Raw genomic sequence first — 25,206 nt, 5'->3', positions numbered from 1 at the left:
ACCTGCAACTTTTAGGTGTCGCAGAGGAAGCGTGCTGGGCCCATACCCAGAAATCAATAGATAGAACCCATCCTCGGTTAATAATACTAGCACAGCAAAAATCCATCCTTAAGAAGAAGCATATGAAAGGAAGGACGAGGCAGCCATGGCTGACAAAAGAAGTCATTGAGAGCAAAAGAGAAAGCATACAATGTGTCGAAGAGCAGCGGGAACCCTACAGAGGACAACTAAAAAAGAAGTAAGGAGAGAGAAGATTAAATATGAGGGTAAACTAGCCAGTAATATATTAGAAGATTGCACGAGTATTTTTAGATATATAAAGGGTAAGAGGGAGGCAAAAGTGGACATTGGGCCGCTGGAAAATGACGCTGGAGAAGTAGTAGTGGGGAAGAAAGAAATGGCAGAGGAACTGAATAGGTACTTTGCTTCAGTCTTGACGGTGGAAGACACAAGTAACATCCCCAAAGTTCAAGAGAGTCGAGGGGCAGAGATGAGTATGGTGGCCATTACCAAGGAGAAGGTGCTAGGAAAACTGAAAGGTCTGAAGGTGGATAAATCACCTGGACCAGATGCATTACACCCCAGAGTTCTGAAGGAGATAGCTGAAGAGATAGTGGAGGCGTTAGTGGTGACCTTTCAGGAATCACTGGAGTCAGGGAGGGTCCCAGGGGACTGGAAAATCGCTAATGCAACCCCCCTGTTTAAGAAGGGCGTTAGACAAAAGACTAGAAATTACAGACAGATGAGCCTGACCTCGGTTGTTGGTAAGATTTTAGAGTCCATTATTAAGGATGAGATTTCAGAATACTTGGAAGTGCATGGTAAAATAGGGCAAAGCCAGCATGGTTTCATCAAGGGGAGGTCATGCCTGAGAAATGTGTTAGAATTCTTTGAGGAGGTAACGAGTAGGTTAGACAAAGGAGAGCCAATGGATGTTATCTACTTGGACTTCCAGAAGGCTTTTGACAAGGTGCCGCACAGGAGGCTGCTCAGTAAGATAAGAGCCCATGGTGTTAGAGGCAAGGTATTAGCATGGATAGAAGATTGGCTGTCAGGCAGGAGGCAGAGAGCAGGGATAAAGGGGTCCTTCTCAGGATGGCGGCCAGTGACTAGTGGAGTTCCGGAGGGGTCAGTGTTGGGACCACAACTTTTCAATTTATACACTAATGATCTAGATGATGGAACAGAGGATATACTGGCTAAGTTTGCAGATTTTACAAAGATAGGTGGAGGGACAAGTCGTATTGAGGAGGCGGGGAGGCTGCAGAACGATTTAGACAGGTTAGGAGAATGGGCAAAGAAGTGGCAGATGGAATACAATGTGGGGAAATGTGATGTCATGCACTTTGGTAGGAAGAATAGAGGCATAGACTATTTTCTAAATGGGGAGAGAATTCAGAAATCTGGAGTTCAGGATTCTCTTAAGCTTAACTTTCAGGTTGAGTCAGTAGTTAGGAAGGCAAATGCAATGGTGGCATTTATTTCGAGAGGACTAGATTATAAAAGCAGGAATGTGCTGCTGAGGCTTTATAAGGCTCTGGTCAGACCACATTTAGAATATTGTGAGCAACTTTGGGCCCCGTAGCTCAGGACGGATGTTCTGACCCTGGAGAGGGTCCAGAGGAGGTTCACGAGAACGATCCCAGGAATGAAAGGCTTAACATATGGGGAACGTTTGAGGACTCTGGGTCTATACTCGATGGAGTTTATAAGGATGAGGGGGGATCTGATTGAAACTTACCGAATACTGAAAGGCCTGGATAAAGTGGACGTGGTGAAGATGTTTCTATTCGTAGGAGAGACTATGACCCGAGGTCACAGCCTCAGAGTAAAGGGAAGACCTTTTAGAACAGAGATGAGGAGAAATTTCTTTAGCCAGAGAGTGGTGAATCTATGCAATTCATTGCCACAGAAGGCTGTGGAGGCCAGGTCAGTGAGTGTATTTAAGACCGAGATAGATAGGTTCTTGATTGGTAAGGGGATGAAAGGTTACGGGGAGAAGGCGGGAGAATGGGGTTGAGAAACTTATCAGCCATGATTGAATGGTGGAGCAGACTCGATGGGCAGAATGGCCTAATTTCTGCTCCTATGTCTTATGCTCTTATGGTCTTATATGTTCCCAGCTGCTGATTCCTCGATCAACCATTGGGTATGTAAATCCTGAAAAATCCGCCGATTGATCCATTTCATTGGTGCTTTGGTTAACATTAATCGAGGGGAGCGGATTGTAATCTATCATTTCCCTCTCGTTTATTATGCTTTATTCGTGTTCGTATCTGTCAGTGATGAGATCGAGAAGTGAGCTCGCCTCAGTCATGCGGCGGGCGGATCTTATGAATATGACAAATATTTACCCTTTCCTTTTAAATTCAGGTCAGAATGTATCACTGAAACACAGGAAATGCTGCTTAATCTGCTCGAAGGAGGCTTTAGTGATTCACTGAAACGATATAATTTGACCTTTCAGTAAGCTCTTTGTTTGCAGCAGTTTCTGGTGGTTTTCCTCAGTCACAGAATCACACAGAATCACAGTGCAGAAGAGGCCCTTCGGCCCATCGGGTCTGCACCGACACGTGAGAAACACCTGACCTACCTACCTAATCCCATTTACCAGCACTTGGCCCATAGCCTTGAATGTTGTGACGTGCCAAGTGCTCACCCAGGTACTTTTTAAAGGATGTGAGGCAACCTGCCTCCACCACCCTACCAGACAGTGCATTCCAGACCGTCACCACCCTCTCAGTAAAAAAGTATTTCCTCACATCCCCCTAAACCTCCTGCCCCTAACCTTGAAATTATGCCCCCTTGTGACTAACTCTTCAACTAAGGGGAACAGCTGCTCCCTATCCACTCTGCCCATCAGGTCGCCCCTCAGTCTTCTCTGCTCCTTGGAAAACAACCCAAGTCTATCTAACCTCTCTTCATAACTTAAATGTTTCATCCCAGGCAACATCTTGGTGAATCTCCTCTGCACCCCCTCCAGCGCAACTACATCCTTCCTATAATGTGGCGACCAGAACTGCACACACTACTCCAGCTGTTGCCTCAATAAAGTTCTATACAACTTAAACATGACCTCCCTTCTTTTGTAACCTATGCCTCGATTGATAAAGGCAAGTGTCCCAAATGCCTTTTCACCACCCCACTAACCTGCCCCTGTGCCTTCAGAGATCTATGGAAACACAGGCCAAGGTCCCTTTGTTCCTCAGAACCTCATAATGTCATGCCATGCATTGAATACTTCCTTGTCAAATTACTCCTTCCAAAGTGTATCACCTCACACTTTTCAGGGTTAAATCCCATCTGCCACTTATGTGCCCATTTGGCCATCCCTTCTATATCTTCCTGTAGCCCAAGACACTAAACCTCATTGTTAAGCACCCGGCCAATCTTTGTGTCATCCGCAAATTTACTAATCCAGGATGTAACTCTCCAGTTGGATACTTCACGCCGCTCAGATCTTACACTCTCAACACCTTCGTGTGAGGAACAGGTCGGGCGGGAATTGGGTCTTTGTTGATTTGAGCAAACAGAGCAATGCAGCAATGAGAAGCTCCTCACCCCCCGGAGGCTTGGGGAAGGATGGGACTCAGATACAGGAACAGGTGCTGAAAAAAGGAAAATCACATCGAGTGTTTTAAAGTAGTGACGATGAATGTGGAACTCAGAACTATTTGTACCGAATGCAATGGATTTAGTGGCCGAGCAGCTGGTATAGCAGCGTCAGGATGGCCGAGCGGTCTAAGGCGCTGCGTTCAGGTCGTAGTCTCCTCCGGAGGCGTGGGTTCGAATCTCACTCCTGACACTAATTTTCCTTCAGCAACTTCCAAACCCGAGGCCTCCAGCACTTGTTAGGAAAAGGGCAGCAGATGCATGAGAACACCAGCAGCAGCAAACTCCCCTCCAAGCCACAAACCATCCTGACTTGGAAATGGATCGCCGTCCCTTCACCGACGCTGGGGCAAAACCCTGGAACCCCCTCCCTAACAGCACTGTGGGTTTACCTACACCACATGGACTGTAGCGGTTCAATATGGCGGCTGATCACCAGCTTCTCAAGGATAATTTCGGTTGGGTAATAATTGCTGGACGAGCCATCGACGCCCACATCTCGTGAAAGAATAAAACAAAAGCTCTTGGTCACCGGAACACAGCTCATTTCACTGATCGATTTCAGCAACAGCTCCGAGATTAAATAAAACTCCCCAAGGTGCTTCATAGGAGATTTATCAAGCAACATTCAACATCGAGTCACATATTTGGACAACTGAACAAAACCTTCGTAAAACTGATAGATTTTAAGGGGGTGTTAAGGGGGAGAGTGAACTGGGGATGTTTCTAGAAGGAATTGCAGAGCTAAGGGCTCAGACAGCTGAAGGCGTGGCCGCTAATGATGAAACAATGAAAAGTGTAAATGAGCAAGAGGACAGAGATAGATTCAGAAAGAGAAAGGGAAATGTCTGGGAATGGAACTGGAACTCCAGTTCAGCCAATGAGAAATCTCCACCTCAACCACTAATGTTCACACAGCCGCTCATTCCATGTGTCCAGTTGGAAACCTGCCTGAAGGAACATGCAGTCTGACAGAGCGCCTGTGATAATCCTCCACTGTCTGATCTAAAGCTGTAACAGGAGCTGTTCATTACAGCTGTCTAAACCGTGGTGACCTTGATATTCAGTGGTGCAGATTCACATCATCACTTGAAATCTTTCTGAAAGCTGAGCAGACTGACTCTGGTCAGCACCTTTAAAGGTTTTTGTTTTCTCCTGCAATAACCCACAGTGCAGGAAAGGCAGCTCATTGTCCTTTGGTACAAAAGCAAAATACTGCGGATGCTGGAAATCTGAAACAACGCCAGAAAATGCTGCAATTGCTCAGCACATCTGGCAGCATCTGTGGAGAGTGAAACAGATTCACGTTTCAGGTCTTTTTGGTGCAGGTTCGCGCCTTGAAATTTAAACTGTTTCACTCTTCACAAATACTATCAGATCTGCGAAGGGTTTCTAGCAATTCCATGCGGGTAATTGAGCATCGTTAGGTTCTGTGGTTTAATTGGTTAAAACACCTGCCGAGTAAACAGGAGATCCTGGGTCCAAATCCCAGCACAACCTTACTTCGTTGGATTTCATCTGGGCAGTTGGGCGCTTGCTTTATAACAGGAAATCTGGAATTTAAGGTTAAAATGGTCTCTCCATTTACAGTGGACTATCTGCAAAGGCTTTAACAATGACAGGTTTTTCTTTCTGTGACCGTCGAAGAAGAGACCTTGTGGAAGTTACCACACACAATGAGAAACTCTCCCCAGTGTGCCGCTACTGGAAGAGCTGGGCTCTATTCTATTTAACAATTGATGCTCGGAACACGAACATCGCGATTTTGAAAAGACAAGTGGAACATCACTGGGTCAGTGACAGAATTCAAACATCATCCTGGGAAATAAGAGGAAGAGAGATCAAAGCAGATTACTGTATGAACGCTGGAACAAACAGTTTCTAAATCCTGTTTTCTGGGAACTCACTGAATATCTGTGACTAACCTGTTTCCCACTCCGGTTAAAATACTGAATATTCTGCATTTACATCGGGGCGGAAATTTGGTTTATAATTCATTTGTGAACAAAAGTATCAAGTGTTTAGGTGTTGTTAAGCTGGCAGCACGTAACAATTTCAAGGAGTTATCCTCATGGCCTGGTAAACACGTTCCAATTAACTTTAATCTTTCCCAAAGAGGGATATTAGGTATCACTCCAGGGAAATCCCAAAGCATTTGGGATGGATGCACTACAAAAAATCAGGACTTTCAAAACACCTTAACCACCCACAATTCCTTCAAATGAAATGTGTTCACTGTTGCATTGGACCCAGAAACCGCTCTCGGCATTGATCTCAGTGAAGCAGAGTGTGACCGTGTTGTACCTGTCAGTGTGGAGGTGACCAGTTCGGGGTCACTATCGGCCGCTTCCAGCCGAGTCTAAGGCACGATGCAAGGGGGATGTTTACCCCGAGCTTTGGAAAATATTGTCAGTCTGGAAAAGAGACAAATCAAAAGGAACCAAAGAATAAATCCCAGGGCCCAGATTGGAGAATCTGTAGATTCCCTTTGGGAAAGTGAATGGGAGCAGAATGAAGGGTGAACATTCCCACTGCCCAGAAGCGGTGAAGACACAGCTCAGTCAGCCCGTCCCCCTCCTTTCTCACACTGGAACATTCCTCAGATGGAAATTGTTTAACCCAGTGAAATAAATCCTTACAGCCGATAATTTATACAACTGATTGAAGGAATGTCGAGCGTGGTTACCGAGTGACGGTGAAAAGTTGAACATTTGTCCCGTTCAAACAAACTGCGATGAAATATGAACATTTTTTTCTCATTGTTAAAAATAATTTGAAGGTTCTGGGTAAAAATGTTCAGTGTTTGTGAGAGTGGGGTCTGGGTGAGCAGCTGGAGAGTGCGACAGGGCCAGTGCTGGATGCAGGAAGCTCCCGTCAGTGTGAGTGGGTCTGATAGGGTGAGTGATTGGCAACTGGCGGTTGTTGGTGTTTCCAAAAATCATGGAAATTCCCTCCAATAGTTTATTTCCTTCATTTGATTGTAAACAACTTGAAATAAAGGGAATAAGTGCAGGACATTTTTTGGTCTGTATTTCAGCTGCCATTGGTTAAATTTTCCTCTAAAAATCCTCTGGGGTTTTCGACTTTGACTTGAGTCATAGAAAATGGGAGCAGGAGTAGGCCATTCGGTCTTTCGAGCCTGCTCCGCCATTCATTATGATCATCCAACTCAATAGCCTGCTCCCGCTTTCTCCTCATACCCATTGATCCCTTTCACCCCAAGAGCTATATCTATCTCCTTCTTGAAAGCATGCAATGTTCTGGTCTCTGAAAGTCCAAATAAACCACATCCACTGGCTCCCCCTTATCACCTCTACTAGTTACATCATCCAAAGATTCCAGTAGATTTGGCAAGCACGATTTCCCTTTCATAAATCCATGCTGACTCTGTCCGATTCTGCCACTTTTTTCCACGTGCTCAGCTGTTAAATCTTTTATAATGGACTCTAGAATTTTCCCCACAACCGACATCAGGCTGACTGGTCTATAATTCCCTGTTTTCTCTCTGCCTCTCCTTTTAAATAGTCAGTTACATTAGCTACCCTCCAATCTGTAGGAACTGTTCTAAAGGCTCTGGAATCTCGGAAGTTGACCACCAATGTATCCACTATTTCCAGGAACACTTCCTTAAATACTCTGGGATGTAGATGATCAGGCCATGGGGATTTATTGGCCTTCAATCCCATCAATTTCCCAAACACCATTTCCCAACTAATACTGATTTCTTTCAGCTCCACCCTCTCACTAACCCTGTGTTCCCCAACATTTCTGGTATGTCATTAGTGTCCTCCTTTGTGAAGATAGAACAAAAGTATTTATTTAGTTGGTTAGCCATTTCTTTATTCCCCATTATACATTTCCCTGTTTCTGACTGTAATTGACCCACATTTGTCTTCACCAATCTTTTTCTCTTCACACACCTATAGAAATGTTTACAGTCGGTTTTTATGTTCCCTGCAAGCTTACACTCGTACTCTGTTTTCCCCTTCTTAATCAATCCCTTGGTCCTCTATTGCTGAATTCTAAACTGCTCCCAATCCTCAGGTCCGTTGTTTTTTTCTGGCCAATTGTATGTCTCTTCCTTGGATCTAATACTATCTCTAATTTCCCTTGTAAGCCATGGTTTGGCCACCTTTCCTGTTTTTCTTTTGCGCCAGACAGGAATAAACAATTGTTGCAATTCACCCATGCGCTCTTTGAATGATTGCCATCGCCTATCCACCATCATCCATTTAAGTAATGTTTCCCAATCCATCATAGCCAACTCACACCTCATACCATCGTAGTTTCCTTTATTAAGATTCAGGACCCAAGTCTCAGAATTAACTACGTCACTCTCCATCTTGATGAAGAATTCTATCATGTTATGGTTGCTCATCCCCAAGGGGCCTTGCACAACTAGATTGCCAATTATTCCTTTCTCATTACACAATACCCAGTCGAGGATGGCCTGTTCTCTCGTTGGTTCCTCAATGCATTGGTCCAGAAAAACATCCCGTATACACTCCAGGAATTCGTGCTCTACGGTCCTGCTCCCAGAGGATCTGTTCAGTATTTTTAATTCTGTTTTATCTTTTGTCCTCTATTCCCACAGAATGCCGACAGAGAAATTGCTCATACTCCCCACCATTGTTCTCTATGAAGCAGGTATTGTCTGCACGGTCTAAAGGAGACATGCTCAGAGGGCTGTGCCAGAGGGTTTCTTTCAGGTTTTAGGCCTCTTTTGGTCCATTAGCAGCAACCGGATGTCTGCACAGGAACTCGGAATGCCGAGCCCCTCTTCTCAGGATGGACTTAATAAGGAGACAAAATGTTGGTTAAAGAGAGAATAAAAGGCCGGGGGATTTGGGCTGAGATTGCCGGAGCTTGTGGGAATAACACAAATCGGTGGAGCAATGTGACATTGGCGGAATACGAGCTTGGGAGATTATCCAGTCCGTGCTGGGGGACTGCGGGGAAGGAAGTTGTTTTGTCTGCCCATCCCAGCCGAATGTTGGTTGTGAAGTGACGGTCAGACCCCGAGGGGAGGGTGAAAGCCTTTCACTGAGTTTGAAGGTTGTAAATCAGATCTTGGAGGTATCGCTGCTGTATTCCCAGGAAGCGGGGGTCTCATTCTTCGAGCAAAAAGCTTACATGGAGGACCGGTTTCTCAGTAAAAATACAAAACTGGAGACGTGGGATGTTAGAATCTGCTCAGCTCCGATTCACGTTAATTCATTTAGTGTCCTGGAATAAACAAGTGGTTTGTAGCTGTCCATTACAGAAAGAAATAGAATTCAGAAGATTCTGGCCAATACCTTCACAATTTCCACTATTACATCCCGCAGAATCTTCAGCTACATCTCATAAACTCCTAGAGCCTTAGCAACATTAAACACAGGCAGTCCTTCTGGTGCCTCTTCTTTAACAAGGGTTACATGCAAAAGAACACATTTGCAAATTGTCGGTGCAGAAAGTGAGCACTTTTATTGAAGAGGGGTTAAAGGGGAAGAGGCAACCCTTTGTGATGAAGAAGCAGGGTTAGCAGAAATAAAAGTAGCAATAAGTGGAATGATGGGGGCAGGCTGTTATGGACTGATCACAGAATTTCATAGAGGATCAGAGGGACCTTGGTTTAAATGTCCATCGATCGCTAAAGGGAACAGCACCGGCAGGTAAGAAGGCATATAGGATACTTGCCTTTATTAGCTGAGGCATAGAATATAAGAGCAGGGAGGTTGCAGCTGTATAAAATGCTAGTTAGGCAACAATTGCAGTCCTGTGTGCAGTTCTGGTTATCACACTATAGGAAGGAAGTGATTGCACTGGAGATGGTGCAGAGGAGGTGCCTATATCCAAGATTGCTGATGACACTAGGTTAGGTGACATGGTTAGTAGTGTAGGCGGGAGCAGCAAGTTTCAAAGGCTCATTGACAGATTCCGTGAGTGAACAAAACTGGCTGAAGATGTTCAACATGGGGAAGTGTGAGGTCATCCATCTTGGAGCAAGGATCCGAGAATTTCCTAAACAGTCAGAAACTTGGGACTGTGGAGGAGCTGAGGGTGAGTGAGAGTGAAAGTTGAGTGAGACTGGAGGGTGGATAAAGAGCAGCGGCAGAGCAGCCCAAGAGCAGCAGTGAGAGAGAGAAGGAGAGAAGAGTGAGAGCGGTGGGGGGGATAAAGAGCTGTGAGGGGGGGGTTGGAGCAAACTGACCATGTTTATAATAAATAGTCAAAGCATGATATCAGGGGAAAGAAGGGAGATGGTTGGTTTGTGCCGATTTCTCTAAATTAGGGCACTGATTTAAACAAGGAGCTGGAAAATTAAACGTTTCAATCAGGGTAAGTACAACAGTAAGTATACGCATAATAAGACTATTAATGCAGAGCAGGTCAAGAGGCATTAAATAAAATTAATAATTTAAACAAGGTAGAAACTGGATTCTAAAAGAGGGAATAGAGGTTTGTTTTAGATCATGGATGGGCAGCTGTGACCTGTTGTTTGCAGTTCCTGCCTCATGTGGGAACCTCAGGCCACTTCATGTGTCTTGGGGCCAATTGTATACAAGTGTCTCCAGCTGCTTGAGTTCGAGCTCAGGATTTCTGAGCTTGAGGGGCAGCTGGAGTCACTGTAGAGAATCAGGGAGGGTGAGAGTTTCCTCGATCGTACATTCCAGGTGGTGAACACCCCAAAGGGAAAGAGGGTGTTCAGGATTGAAGATGGGTTGCCATCCGGAAGAGTAGGAACAGGCAGGAAATGCAGGAGTCTGCGGGGTGTGTGCCACTGTCAAACCGGTACTCAGCACTGGAGACTGCTGGGAATGGTGACACCCTGAAGAACTGCAGTCAATGGGCAAGAATCTGCACAGGAGGGAAAAGTGAAGAGTAGAAATGCAGTTGTTAGAGCAGATCCCATAGTCAGGGGGACAGACAGGCATTTCTGTATCCGTCATTGTGAGTCCCACATGGTGTGCTGTCTCCTTGGTGCCAGGGTAAAGGACATCACGGAGAAGGTGCAGAATATTCTGCAGGCGGAAGGGAGTGAGCCAGAGGTTGTGGTACACGTCAGTATCAATGACACAGGGGGGACAGGTATTGAGGTCCCTCTGTCAGAATTTCAGCAGCGAGGGAGGTTGTTAAAAAGTAGGACCTCAAAGGCAGTAATCTCTGGATTACTACTACTGTGGCATGTGCTAGTGGGAGTAGAACTGTAAATATGTAAATGTAAATGCCAATATGTGGCTTGAGGCCAGTGCAGCAGGTGGGAGGGCATAAGATTCATGGGACATTGGGGCCAGTTCTGGAACAGGAAACACCTATTTAAAAGGAACAGGTTGCACCTTAACAAGACTGGGACCGTTGTCCATGTGGGGAGGGTCACTCGTGTGGTTGGGGAGCGTTTGAACTAAGCTCACAGGAGCTGGGAATCAGTATATAGAAGTAGAAAAGAGGAATAACTAGAGAAGGAAGTAGGAGCATATAAGATAGGAGTAGATGAAGAAGAATCTAAGAGGAATACAAGGGACTGTTTAGATTGTATGTTTGTAATCGCATAATGTGTAGTGAATAATGTTGGTGATCTCAAAGCACAAATAGCCATGTGGGAAAATGATGTAGTAGCAATGATTAAAACATGGTTTAAAAATGATGAGGATCGGGTTCATATTCAAGGGTACAAAGTGTTCAGGAAAGAGAGATAAGGAAAAAAGGGAGGTGTAGTGAGAGGGATAGAGAAGCAAATCTGCAGAGAAATCACAGATGTATAAGAACTATAGAGCGGTGATATCTGGGGATTTCTGAAACGTGTTCAGAGACACTTCCTAGACCAGTATGTTCTCAGTCCAGTTAGGAAGGAGGCATTGCTGGATCTGGTGTGGGGAATGAGGTGGGCCAAGGTTGGCCACGTGAACCAAGTGTCTGTGGGTGAACCCTTGGGTAAGAGTGATTGGTAGAGCGTTAACTTCAATGGTAGGAGAGGGGATTTAGCCAGGGGGAAATGGAACCAGAGACTGACAGGAAAAACTCTAACACAGCAATGGGTGATCTTTCAGGAGGACATGTTTCAGGTACAGACTAGGTACATTCCAATAGGGAGAAGGGAGGGGAACCAAAGCCTGGGCTCCTTGGATGATGAGGAAGATAGAAAATATGATGAAACAATGAAGAGGCCGTGTGACGCAAGCCAGATGAATTATTCAAGTGTGAACCAGGTAACTGTTATTGTACGAGAGTGCGGAATTTACTCTCTCCCTGTCCATCTCTGTTACTCTATGGGGATGTAGAATTAACTAATCCCTGGTATCTGTCAATCTGTACGTGAGTGCATGATTAACTCTCTATCTGGCAGTCTCTGTTACTGTGTTTCAGGGCAGAATCATGGTAACTTTCTACCCATCTGTCTCCATTAGTCTATTTGAGAATGGAATTAATTTTGTATCTGCCAGCCTTTATTACTGCATGTGAGTGTGGAATTAACTCTCCCTCAATCTCTGTTACTGTGTTTGAGTGCACAGATAACTCTTTGTTAGTCGGTCTGTGCTCCTGTGTTTCAGTGCAGAATTACCTCTCTATCCATCCTCATTAGTGTAAGAGAGGGTGGAATTAATTCCGTATCTGGTGTTCTCTATTAGTGTATGTGAGTGGGGCATTAATCCTTTGTTCATCGCTGTTATTGCATGTGAGAGTGTAATCAGCTGTCAGTCTTTGTTACTGCATATGAGGGCAGCATTAATCATTCTCCTTCTCTATCGTGTAATTGAAAGTAGAATTAATTCTCTCTCCATCGTCTCCGTTACTTTGTGAGTGTGAATTAATTCTATATCCTGCAGTCTCCAATAATGTATTTTAGTATGGCAAAAACACACTGTAAATCTCTGTTACTGTATGAGTGCAGAATTCACTCTCTGTCAATCTATAATAACATGTAATTAACTCTCTGTCCATCAGTCTCTGTTCTTGTTTGCAAGTGGGTCGCTTTCAGGTAAGCAAACTGCAACTCGTAGAGTGCCACAGGGATCAGTGCTGGGTTCTCAGCTTTTTACAATCTATATTAATGACTCAGATGAAGGGACAGACCATTAACAAATTTTCAGACAACACATAGATAGGTGGAAAAGCAGGTGGTGAGGAGGACACAAAGTGTCTGCAAGAGGATATAGATAGGTTAAGTGAGTGGCAAACATTTGGAATACAATGTGGGGAAAATGTGAGTTTTCCACTTTGATGGGAAGAATAGAAAAACAAAACATTGTTTAAAAGATAAATTAATAACCTAGACTGTTGGTGAGCTGGGCATGATTTCAAAATTTGCATACGATACAAAGATTGGAAATATTGTCAACTGTGATCAGGATAGTCTTGAACTTAAAAAGGACATAGACAGTTGGGGGAATGGGCAGACAAGTGGCAGATGAAGTTCAATGCAGAAACGTGTGAGGTGATTCATTTTGGCAGGAACAATCTGCTGAGACAGAATAAAATAAAGGGAGAGCCTCTAAAGGAGGTGCAGGAACAGAAAGACCTCTGTGCATACGGACATAGGTCATTGAACATGGTAGGGCATGTTGAAGAGCAGTTAATAAAACACATAGTATCATAGGCTTTAATTACAGGGTCATTGAGTATAAGGGTAAGGAGGTTATGTTGAACTTGTATAAAACACTTGTTAGGCCTCATCTGGAGTACTGACTCCAGTTCTGGGCACCACGCTTGAGGAAGGATATGAAGGTATTGGAGAGAGTACAGAGGCAATTCACAAGAATGATTAGAGCGGTAAAGAACTGTAGCTATGAGGACAGATTGGAGAGGTTGGGACTCTTTGCCCTGGAGAAAAGAAGGCTGAGAGGTGTTCAAGATCCTGAGGGGTATGGATGGAGCAAATAGAGATAAATTGTTACCACTCAAGAGAACATCAAGAACTAGAGGGCACAGATTCCAAATAATTGGCAAAAGGAGAAAATGTGATGAGAAGATTTTTTTTTCACCCAGAGGGTAGTTGGAGACTGGAACTAACTTCCTGAAAGTGTGGTGGAGGCAAGTTTGATCGCGGTATTCTAAAACGAATTGGACTGCTGCCTGAAAAGAAAGAACGTGCAAGGTTACAGGGATAAGGCAGGGAAGTGGGACTAGATGGAATGCTCTTTCAGAGACCCACTGCAGACTTGAGGAGCCCAATGGTCTTCTACTGCACTGTAAAGACACTGTGATACCGTGGAGGGAGACTACACAATGTTGCAGTACAAAGGGATCTGGGTGTCTTTGTACATGAATCACAAGAAGTTAATATGCAGCTGCAGCAAGTAATTAGGAAGGTAAATGGAATGTTAGCCTTTATTCCAAGGCGGGGTGGAATATAAAAGTAGGGAAGTCTTGCTACGACATCAGGTCATTGGTGAGACAACATGTGGAGCGCTGTGTAAAGTTTTGGTCTCCTTATTTAAGGAGGGATATACTTGCATTGAGGACAGTTCAGAGAAGTTTGACTAGACTGATTCCTGACATGAAGAAGTTGTCTTATGAGGAATGTTTCAGCAGGTTGAGGTGATCTCATTGAAATATATAAGATTCTGAGGGTCGATGTTGAGGGGAATGTTTCCATTTATGGGGAAACTAGAACCAGAGGGCACAGTTTAAAAATGAACATCTCCCATTGAAGATGGGGATGAGAAGGAATTTATTTTCTTTGTAATTCAGAACCCTAGAGTGCAGTGGAGGGTGGGTCGGGTCATTGAATATATTCAAGTTGAGTGGACATAGTTTTGATCTACAGGAGAGTCAAGGGTTGTAGGATGGATGGGAAAGTGGAGTTGAGGCCACAATCAGATCAGCCATGGTCTTATTGAATGGCGAAGCTGGCCCGATTAGCTGAATGGCCTCATCCTGCCTGTCTTTCTTATATTTTTAATTTGTCATTGTGGGATTGACCCTGTCTTTTAGTCTCATTGCTCTATTTCAGTGTGGAACTAACTCAGTCTGATCTACGTGTGAGTGTGGAATTCATTCTTTGTCCATCACTTACTGAATGTGAGTGTGCAATTTAAATCTCAGTCAGTCTCTGTTACAGTGTGAGAATGTGTAATTAAATCTTTATATCAGTCCCTGTTAATGTATGTGAATGCAGGATTAACTCTCCGTCGGTCAGTCTCTGTTACTGTATGACAATGTGGAATTAAATCTTTATATCAGTCCCTGCGAATGTATGTGAATGCGGGATTAACTCTCTATTGGTCAGTCTCTGTTACTGAATGTGTGTGTGGAATTAACTACAATCAGTCAGTCTCTGTTACTGTAGGTGAGTGTGGATCAAAGTCTCCATGGGTCAGTCTCAGTTACTGTATGTAAGTGCGGAATTAACTCTCTATCGGTCAGTCTTAGTTATTGAAAGTGTGGAATTCTCTTTCAGTCTTTGTTAGGATATCTGTGAGTGGAATTAAGGACCTGTCAATTTCCATTAACGTTTTAGTGAGGAATTAACCTACAATAACAGAGACTGAGAGTAAGTAAGACAGTTATTCCACACTCTCATTTTAGTCTATGTTACTCTATGTGAGTGAGGAATAAACAAACAACTTGTCAGCCTCTGTTACTGTGAGTGTGGAAATAATTCTCTGCAAATCTCTCTTATTGCATATGAGTGTGAATCTCTATCATGTGTGCAAGTGCTGATTTAGCTTTCTATCCTGACCATGTTGGTTGCTGTACAAGAGTGTGAAATTAACTCTTTGCATGATAACCTGTTACTGTAGGTGAATATAAAATTAAGTCTGTCAGTTACTGTATTGGAGTGTGGAATTAATTCTGTGTCTATCAGTCTCAGTTACTGTATAGGCCTATGGAAGTAACTCTCTTTCAGGCTCTGTTACTTCAAAAAAGTTAATTCCACATTCATCATCTGTCAATCTGTGTTACTGTATATGAGTGTGACATTAACTCTCTGTCCCTGTTATGTGTGAGTGAGGAATTAACTCTCTTTCGCTTAGTCTCTGGTACTGTCTGTGGGTATGGAATTCACACCTTACATATCAACCGCTGTTACTGTACATAGATGTGGAATTAATTCCATGTCTGTCAGTCTCAGTCATGCGGTGAGTGTGCTCTTCACTCTGTGTCAGTCACAGTTACTGTGAGTGAGTGTGAAATTAAATTTCAGTCAAACTTGGCTGCTATGTGTGATTGTGGAATTACCTGGTGAGGCCACAACTGGAGTATTGTGTGCAGTTCTGGTCACCACATTACAGGATGGATGTAATAGCTCTGGAGAGAGTGCAGAGGAAGTTTAGAAGAATGTTGCCAGGGTTAGAAAAGTGTAGCTACGAGGAGAGATTGGATAGGTTGGGGTTATTTTCCTTAGAACAAAGAAGGCTAAGAGGTGACTTGATTGAGGTGTACAAACTTATGAGGGGAATAGATAGAGTGGACAGGGTAAAATTGTTTCCCCTGGAGGAAAATTCTAGAACAAGGGGACACAGATTCAAGATTAAGTGGTTGAAGGTGTGGGGGGGGACATGAGGAAGACCTTTTTTACGCAGAGGGTAGTGCGTGGCTGGAATTCGCTGCCCACGTTGGTGGTAGAGGTAGAAACTTTAAACTCTTTTAAAAGTGCCTGGATCTGCACCTTAAGTACTGTAAGCTGCAGGGATATGGGCCGGGTGCAGGAAGGTGAGATTAGAAAGGGCACCTGGGTGGCCTCAGGCTGGCATGGACAAGATGGGCCGAATGGCCTCCTTCTGTGCTGTAACATTTCTATGGTTCTATCGTTCTACCTTCCAGCCAAAGTCTGGTATTGGAGGTGATGTGAAATTAACTCTTTGGCTAAGTCCATTACCGTACATGAGTTTGAATCAAAACTCTAATAATCTGCAGTACTCTATGTATGTGGAATTAATTTTCTGTCAGTTTCTGTTACTGAGTGTGTGGCAGGAAGACAGGAAGATTTTTTTCCTCACACTGTTAGAAAGAAATAGGACCAGAGGGCACAGATTGAAGGTAATTGGCAAAATAAGCAATGGTAACATGAGGAAAAACCTTGTCATGCAGCGAGTAGCTGGGGAATATGACTGAGAATGTGGGGGAGGCAGGTTCAATCGAAGCACTCAAGAGAGAATTGGATAATTATCCAAAAAGGAACAAAGTGCAGGTCTATGGGGAACATGTAGTGAAGTGGCATGAGGTGAATTGTTCCTTCAGATGGCCAGCATAGTCATAATGGGCTGAATGGCCTCCTACTTTGCTGTAATCATTCTATGATTCAATGAATTAACTCTCTATCAATCTCTTTTACATTGAGTGTGGGTGGAACGAACTCTGTCACTCTTTGTTCATGTATGTAAATGTGAAATTCACTTCCTGTCAGTCTCTGTTACTGTACAAGAAACAGTTAATGACCTTTTATCAAAAATGGTAGGGCCCTCCTGTTTTTAAAAGTGCTCGTGGTTAAACCCATCAATGTCTCCTCTCTCTGCTCCGCAATTCAAAGTCAGCCAACAAGAACATACCTTCAAAAAAAGTGAGGAACGACTTCCACGTCCAACATCCACCCTGATGCAAAAGGGATCTGCATTTGTCAGTTGTGTTTCTGGCTTTGGTTTTGTTAGCAACACCAGCAATAATTCACGTGCAAAATCAGGTGAAAATACTGGGAATCTGAAATGCGGAGAGAAAATGCTCAAAATACATGGCACGTCAGGCAGCATCTGTGGAGAGAGAAACAGAGTTCACATTTCAGGTCACTGACAGTCAGCCTGCAAAAAAACACTTACTAACATCTGCTCGTGGTGGCTGCAGTTCCCACAATTCCCTGCATCTCAGAAACCGCTCTATTCAATGCACTGACTTCCCCAGGCATTGAGAGTGTGCATGCTCCCCAGGGCCGGTCCTGTGAAATTCCGAGGTAGAACTTTTACCACTCCCACTTGTAAGCCAATCCCACCAACCTGCCTTTGTCCTTTCGAAGTTGTAACACTTTCCTCCTCACAGTTCACTATACCACCAAGTTTAATGTCATCCGCAAATTTTGAAATGGTGCCCCGTGCACCAACATTAACATATATCAGGAAGAGCAGGGGTCCTAACACCGACCCCTGGGGAACTCCACTATAAACATTCCTCCCATTATAAACATTCCTCCAGTCTGAAAAACAACCATTCACCACTACCCTCTGTTTCCTGTCACTCAGCCAATCCCATATCCATGTTGCTCTGTCCCTTTTATTCCATGAGCTGTAACTTTGTTGACAAGTCTGTTGTGTGAGACTTTATCAAATGCCTTTTGGAAATCCATGTAAACCACATGAACAGCATCACCCTCCCCAACCCTCTCTGTTACCGCATCAAAGACTCGGTGCAAACGGGGGAAGAAACCGGGAAGCGGCAGCTGGGATGGGGGAGGCGCTGCACCATCGGCTTCATGGTGCCGTCCCCCCGGATCCCTCTCCGCACGTCCCCCGAACCCGGAGGCTCTGCTTCGGGCTCTGAGAGCCGCTAAGACTCGGTGTTACTGACGCTGCGCTCGACCACCCTCAGGTTCCGAGAGCTGTGGCGCGCATGCTCGTCGCAGGCGGGATTTCCGTTGGACGACATATTGCACCTGCGCAGTGCCTATCTGTTAGAGATAGGCCGTTATACATCACCCCGAGCATTCTGGGAAGGGCTGTCCGCCATTTCACTATAAACTGCAAAACAAGAGGATGCGTTTGTGTTAATCGTATCTGAGCAAACTCATTTGTACCAAATCATCCCCACTCCCCTGTCCTTTCCAATAGCCCTAAAATATTTTTCCATCCCGTATTTTTCGTTTCACTTTTGTAAATTTATATCGAATCTGCTTCCACCACATTTTCCGGCTGAATATTCAGGTCACAACAACTGACTGCCTTGTAAAGAAATGACAAGTGATGATCCATTCAATGTGGAGGATGGTGGGGAGGAGGGTGAAGACAAGGGGAAAGCCAGAATTAACCTCGCCCTCACATGCAGTACTAGACATTGACCGATAAAGAAGGAATCCCATCTCACAAACCATTTGACAGACTGAGATACAGAATAAATCTTACACTCGCAAGCACTACCTGTGATTGACAGATACAGAACAAATCTCATTCAGATGTAGTAGCAGAGTTTGATAAATGCCTCATGTATCCCACAATCACATGTTCTCACAAGTTTCAACAGCCACAGTCGAGGTTTGATTATAGTAATCCCATTCCGGTTTAACGAGAGCTTTGCACAAGACCCGGAACATTTTTTCCCCCCACGAGATGTGGGAGTCGCTGGCTATGCCAACAGGTATGTCATGTCCACAAAAAATATGCAGGACAAATCCAACCCGGCGAGGTACTGCCGCATTATTGTTCTCCCTATAAAAATAAAGAAATGATGGATGGTGTCTTCGACAGTGGTATCCAGCAGCAGTTACTCAGCAGTAACCTGTTCATTGAAGATTAGTTTGGGATCCACCAGGACCATTCAGCTCCTGACTGCACTGCAGCCTTGGCCCAAACATAGACAAAACTGCTGAACTGAACGGGTGAGGTGACAGCGACTGCCCTTGATATCAAGGCAGCATTTGACAAGGAAGACCATGAAACCAGGAAGAACATATTTTCCCACAGAAAACCTCCTCACAGAACCGAGAACATCTTTACACTAGAGGAAATATCTTTATCGAACAAAGAAAATTTTTGCACACAATGGATCATATTTACACAGCCGGGAGCACATTTGCACAACAGGGAAGCATTTTACATAATGACAGTGAGAATGTGTCAACAGCAGAATCACAGTTTCACCACAGAGGGATCAGTTGTACAGCAGAGAGCACAGTTACACAATAGGAATTACATTTAAAACAGGCCCTATCTTTATGCAGCAGGAAATACCTTTTCATAAATGATCAGTTTCTCCATTGTAATATCTTGCTGGTTTGCTCGGCACCTTTTAGTGTCAGCGACTGTGTTTATCCTGATAGTCTCTTGCCTCTTTCCTGTGTGCCTTTCTCTGTCTGGTACATTCGTGGTAGCATAAGTGGATTTGCGGAGCTTGGGTGAGCTTCCCAATAGTTGTGCTCCTGTTTAAAAAGTAATGAGGAAGTGAATAGGTATTTGCCTACCAAAAAACGGTAATAGGCAGTAGAAAAATGTTGCTTCGGAGGAGACTGGCGTTGCAGAAACGTGCTGGCCTCCTAACCCAGCGATTGATGGATTGAAACTATACTCAGTTTATTTAAATTCTCATTAACGCTATAAAATAACATTTGTCTGCGATACAAAATCACCTCTGAATTTGCTTCATAGTAAATTTACATCAGCTTCTTGCTTCCAGTAAACACTTCAATCTGTAACCAACCTCTCAAATCATTTTATTTCACACACGGACGTAGCAGAAGTGCTGCAAAAATACACCAGCCGAGGATTTCCCCTTTCTCTCAGCCCATTTCAGGCCATGGTCCAAACGGCCTTCCCTTGCTCTCTATCACTCTATGATTATCTGAGTAACAAAAAAGAAAACCAATATCTTATCTGCACCCGATATAGTGAAGTTTATACATATTAGCTTCATTATGTCGGATCTACAGGACACCCTGCAATAATTCCCATGCTTATTTGGACAGCAGCGCCCTCCCTGAGATATGGACCATGAGAAGGACAAGATTATCAGCATAGCGGAGACATCATCACGTCAAAGACACAGATAATCATTATTTTGACAGACATGATCGTTCATTCTTAATCACTTATTTAAAAAATGGAATTCCATCCCCAGTATCACCATGAACTGGGAAGGTTTCATTCCTTCAGGTTTGCATTAGAGACACATTTTACAAAACACTTCCGTGAGTGTCTCTGGTCAATGAAATGATGATGCGCGGAGTTCTCAGCTTTTACTCATTGATCTTCACAAGAGTTGATCCAGTTTTGATGTTGACTTTTCCTCTGGTGTCGATTTACTCGAATTCCTCACCTGATTTCTCTGCTGTCCAATGAAGCTCACTCAGCAGAGTTTTCAATAGGAATTTGATTTTTCCTGACAGGGTTTCAATCACCGTGTTTTTGAAAAATTTGTTTAAAAACATGCTCACAGCCAGCTACCAGGAGCAGCAATATGATAAAGACAATAAATCTGTAATAAAGTGATTTTAATTGAGGGATGACTGTGGGCCCCGACACCATGGAATAACTCCCCCACCCCTCTCCGAAATGATGTTTGGTATACTGTACCTAAGAAGGCAGAGGGCACCTCAATTTACCATATCATCTAAAAGCTGGCACCACTAACAGTGAAACATTCACTGATTACTGCACTAGAGCGTCAGCCTGAATTTGTGCTCAGGATTCTGGAGTGAGTTTTGAACTCACAACCTCCTGATTGTAAAGAGCAAGAGAACAACTGACTGAATCATCATTCACAGCAAAGGAAAGACGACGGAAGACATTTCACTCCAAGGAGAGGCAGAAGTAGATTGTTAATTGAAGAAATGTCACAGACAATGAGAGATAAACACCCACAGTTGAAAGAGACCGACTTTTTCTCACGGCAGGGACAGAGATTGTAGCAGGAATTTCGATTCCCAATGCTTCTTGTTAACACCCCAGTAAAAGCTAAATGGTTTGCACACTGCCCGCTAGACTAAAAAACGAAGCTAGAATGTTATTTAATCATCGTAAAATTTTCAACCAGTTCGACCCTGAAACATTGATATTCACGGTATTACAGGAAACGTCATAACTTGGGTCTGATGGTAATTTCCGATTTCCTTTCTGCATAATGCAGTCCCACACAAAAACAGGATTTAAACTCACTCGTGGGAAGCACAGTGGATGATCAACCTTAAATTCAGATAATCATGGAGTGATTAGCGACATTATCCCAACGCCACCACCTCTGGAAACCTGGTCTCGGAAGATGACATCAGTGATTTCAGACATGTCTTCTGAAAAAAGCACCGCGTTCACGAAGAACCAGTTAATAAACTGACGACGAAGGTGGGATTCGAACCCACGCGTACAAAGCACAATGGATTAGCAGCCCATCGACTTAACCTCTCGGCCACCTCGTCACGTGCGGTTTCCTTGTTAAACCTCCTCCTGTACTGTTTTGCTTTCATGAACTGTTGAACTAAATGATCCTGCCTGTTTCAGGTCCTGAATAACCATCCAGGTCTCTCATGTAGTTTGTCAATAAAATACATTTCCATCACATCAGGTAGGAACTGTTGTAAATCGACTGATGTGAATCACTTCAACACTTCAACACGATATCCAACATGTTTCTGGACAGTGTGAAAACCCACCGCGGAAAGTCCGAAACATACATTCATCTGGAAGAATAAAGAAACTCCTTCCGGCTCACTGCAAGTACCGGAACACAACTGAAATGTGGTTTTTCACTCAAGACAGTAACTGACAGCAATCAGCCTCCGACTGAACCCACAAGGAGAGAGTTGCCGTATTCGATGCATTCGGAGAAACTTTGCGTTGGTTTTCTGTGTTGTGATTTATTTTCCGCAATGATTTCGCGGATGTTCAAACCTGGTCCTGATTTCCCCAACTGGCACCGCCTCGAGCACACGAATTAATGTATTAAAATGCTGGTTGGGCTCGTCCGGGAATTGAACCCGTGACTTCTCGCATATTAATTCACAACAAATACCACATGCGAGAATCATACCCTTAGACCAACGAGCCAGCTGCCGCAATAAAAGTATTCAACATATCCTTTCATTGTCACCCACAGAAAATTAACAAAATGTGAAATATTGTGAATGCTGGAAATCTTTTGGAATGTATTAGAAATCCCGGGGCCGACTCCAACCAGTGGAGAGTTTCCCTCCTTGTATAAATTGACTTCAGTTTTGTTGGGTTTCTCAATGCCACACTCTGCCAAATGCTTCTGTATAGCCAACTGTCGTCACTTGCAACTCACACGCCTTGAGTTCAGCTCTTTTGTCCATATTCGGACCAAGGCTGCAATGAGGTCGGGAGCTGAGTGATCCTGGCGGAAACCAAACTGAGCTTCAGTGAGCAGGTGATTGGTGAGTTAGCGCCACTTGATCGCACTGTCGAAGACAGACCAATGTGGTTGACTCTTAACTGCCCTCTGAAATGGCCTACCAAGCCTCTCAGTTGTAACAAACCGCTACAAAGTCACAAAAAAGGGAATGAAACCGGACGGACCAGGTGGCATCGACCTCGGCACCGTCAGTCTCAGCCCTGTCCACCCTGCAAAGTCCTCCTTACTAACATCTCAGGGGCTAGTGCCGAACTTGGGAGAGCTGCCTCACAGACTAGGCAAGCTTCAGCCTGAAATATTGATCCTCACAGATAACGTCCACAGGCTCCACCATCACTAACCCTGGATATGCCCTGTCCCACTGGCAGGACAAGCCCAGCAGAGGTGGTGGCACAGTGGTATACAGTCGGATGGCAGTAGCCCTGGCATTCCTCAACATTGCCACCGGACCCGATGAATTTTTAAGGCATCAGGTCAAACATGGGCGAGGAAACCTGCTGATTACCACGTACTGCCCTCCCTCAGCTGATGAACCAGTGTTCCTGCATGTTGAACACCACTTGGAGGAAGCACTGAGGATGGCAAGGGCACAGAATGTCCTCCGGGTGGAGGGATTCAACGTGCATCACCAAAAGTGGCTCGGTAGCACCACGACTGACTGAGCTGGACGAGTCCTAAATGACATCGCTGCGAGACTGGGTCTGTGGCAGGTGCTGAGTGAACCAACAAGAGGGAAAATCATACTTGAGCTCATCCTCACCAATCTGCCTGCTGCAGATGCACCTGTCCAAGACACTATCAGTAGAAGTGACTATCACACAGAAGTTGTGGAGACGAAGTCCCGCCTTCACATTGAGGACAGACTCCATCATGTTTTGTGGCACTACCACCGTGCTACATGGGATAGATTTTGAACATACTTAGCAACACAAGACCGGACATCCATGAAGCCCTGTGGGCCATCAGCAGGAATAGAACTGTATTCGAACACTATCTGTAAACTCATGGGCTGGCATATTCCCCACTATATCATTACCATCAAGCCAGGTGATCAACCCTTGTTCAATGAAGAGTGAAGAGGGCATTCCAGGAGCTGCACCAGCCTTACCTGATAATGAGTTGTCAACATGGTGAAGCTATGACACAGGACTACTTGCATTCCAACCAACATCTGCAGCAAGTGATAGACAGAGCTAAGCGATCGCAGAACTAACAGGCAGACCTAAAATCCGCAGTCCTGCTGCATCCAGTCGGGAATGGTGATGGACAATTAAACAATTCACTGGAAGAAGAGACACCACAAATATCCCTATCCACAATCATGGAGGACCTCAGCACATCAGCACAAGCGATATACATTTGCTACAAGAAGTGCCGAGTGGATGATCCATCTCAGCCTCCTCCAGAGGTCCCCAGCATCACAGATGCCAGTCTTCAGCCAATTCGATTCACTCCAAGTGATATCAAGAAACAGCTGAAGGCATTGGGTAGTGCAAAGTCTATGGGCCCTGACTATATTCTTGAAATAGTACTGAAGACTTGTGCCCCAGAACATGCCACGCCCCAAGCCAAGCTTTTCCAGTACAGCTACAACACTGGCACCTACCCGGCTATGTGGAAAATTGACCAGGTATTTCCTGTACACAGAAAGCAGGCCAAATCCAACCGGGCCAATTACTTCACAATCAGTCTACTCTCGATCATCAGTAATGTAATAGAAGGGGTCATCAATAGTGCTATCACTTGCTTAACAATAACCTGCTCACTGATGCACAGTTTGGGTTCCGCCAGGGACACTCAGCTCCTGGCCTCCTTACAGCCTTGGTTCAAGTATAGACAAAAGAGCTGAACTCCCGAGGAGAGGTGAGAGTGACTGCCCTTAACATCAAGGCCGGATTTGTCTGAATGTGGCATCAAGGAGCGCTAGGAAAACTGGAGTCAATGGGAATCAGGTGGAAAACTCCATTAGTTTGTAGTCATGCCTAAGGCGTTCAGTCATCTCAGCTCCAGGATATCACTGCAGGAGTTCCTCGGGGTAATGTGCTCGGCCCAGCCTTCTTCCACTGCTTCAGCAACGACCTTTCTTCCATCATAAGGTCAGAGGTGGGGATGTTCGCTTATAATTTCACAAAGTTCAGCACCATTCGTGACTCCTCAGATACTGAAGCAGTCCATATCCAAATGCAGCAAGACCTGGACAATATCCAAACTTGGGATGAAAAATGACAAGTAACAATCACACCACATAAGTGCCAGGCAATAGCCATCTCCAACAAGAAAGAATCTAACCACTGGCCCTTGACGTTTAATGGCGTTACCACCACTGAATCGCCCACTCTCAACATCCTGAGGGTTACTGATGACCAAAAACTGAACTGGACTAGCCTTATAAACACTGTCGTTACAAGGGCAGGTCAGAGGCGAGGGATTGTGCAACGATTAACTCACCTCCTGACTCTCCAAACCTTGTCCAGTATCTATATGGCACAAGTCAGGAGTGTGATGGAATGGTCGCCAATTGCCTGGTGGAGTGCAGCACCCACAACACTCATGAAGCTTGGCATCATCCAGGAGAAAGCTTCATTGGCACCACATCCATAAACATTCGCT

General features: G+C 44.5%; 2 non-coding genes across 2 annotated transcripts; one reads left to right on the top strand and one right to left on the bottom strand.

The window, feature by feature from the left end:
• The first annotated feature begins 3,722 nt into the window (after nt 1-3,722).
• trnal-cag (transfer RNA leucine (anticodon CAG)) lies at nt 3,723-3,805 on the top strand. Its single transcript has one exon. It is a non-coding gene; the product is annotated as a tRNA-Leu (tRNA).
• A 17,756-nt stretch (nt 3,806-21,561) lies between these two features.
• Nucleotides 21,562-21,643, bottom strand: trnas-gcu (transfer RNA serine (anticodon GCU)). Its single transcript has one exon. It is a non-coding gene; the product is annotated as a tRNA-Ser (tRNA).
• Nucleotides 21,644-25,206: the final 3,563 nt, after the last annotated feature.

Source organism: Cetorhinus maximus, chromosome 31 (genome assembly GCF_964194155.1).
Source record: "Cetorhinus maximus chromosome 31, sCetMax3.hap1.1, whole genome shotgun sequence".
Taxonomy (NCBI): Eukaryota; Metazoa; Chordata; class Chondrichthyes; order Lamniformes; family Cetorhinidae; genus Cetorhinus; species Cetorhinus maximus.
The sequence above is the reverse complement of the archived record's forward strand: the minus strand, read 5'-3'. Positions and strand labels throughout refer to the sequence as shown.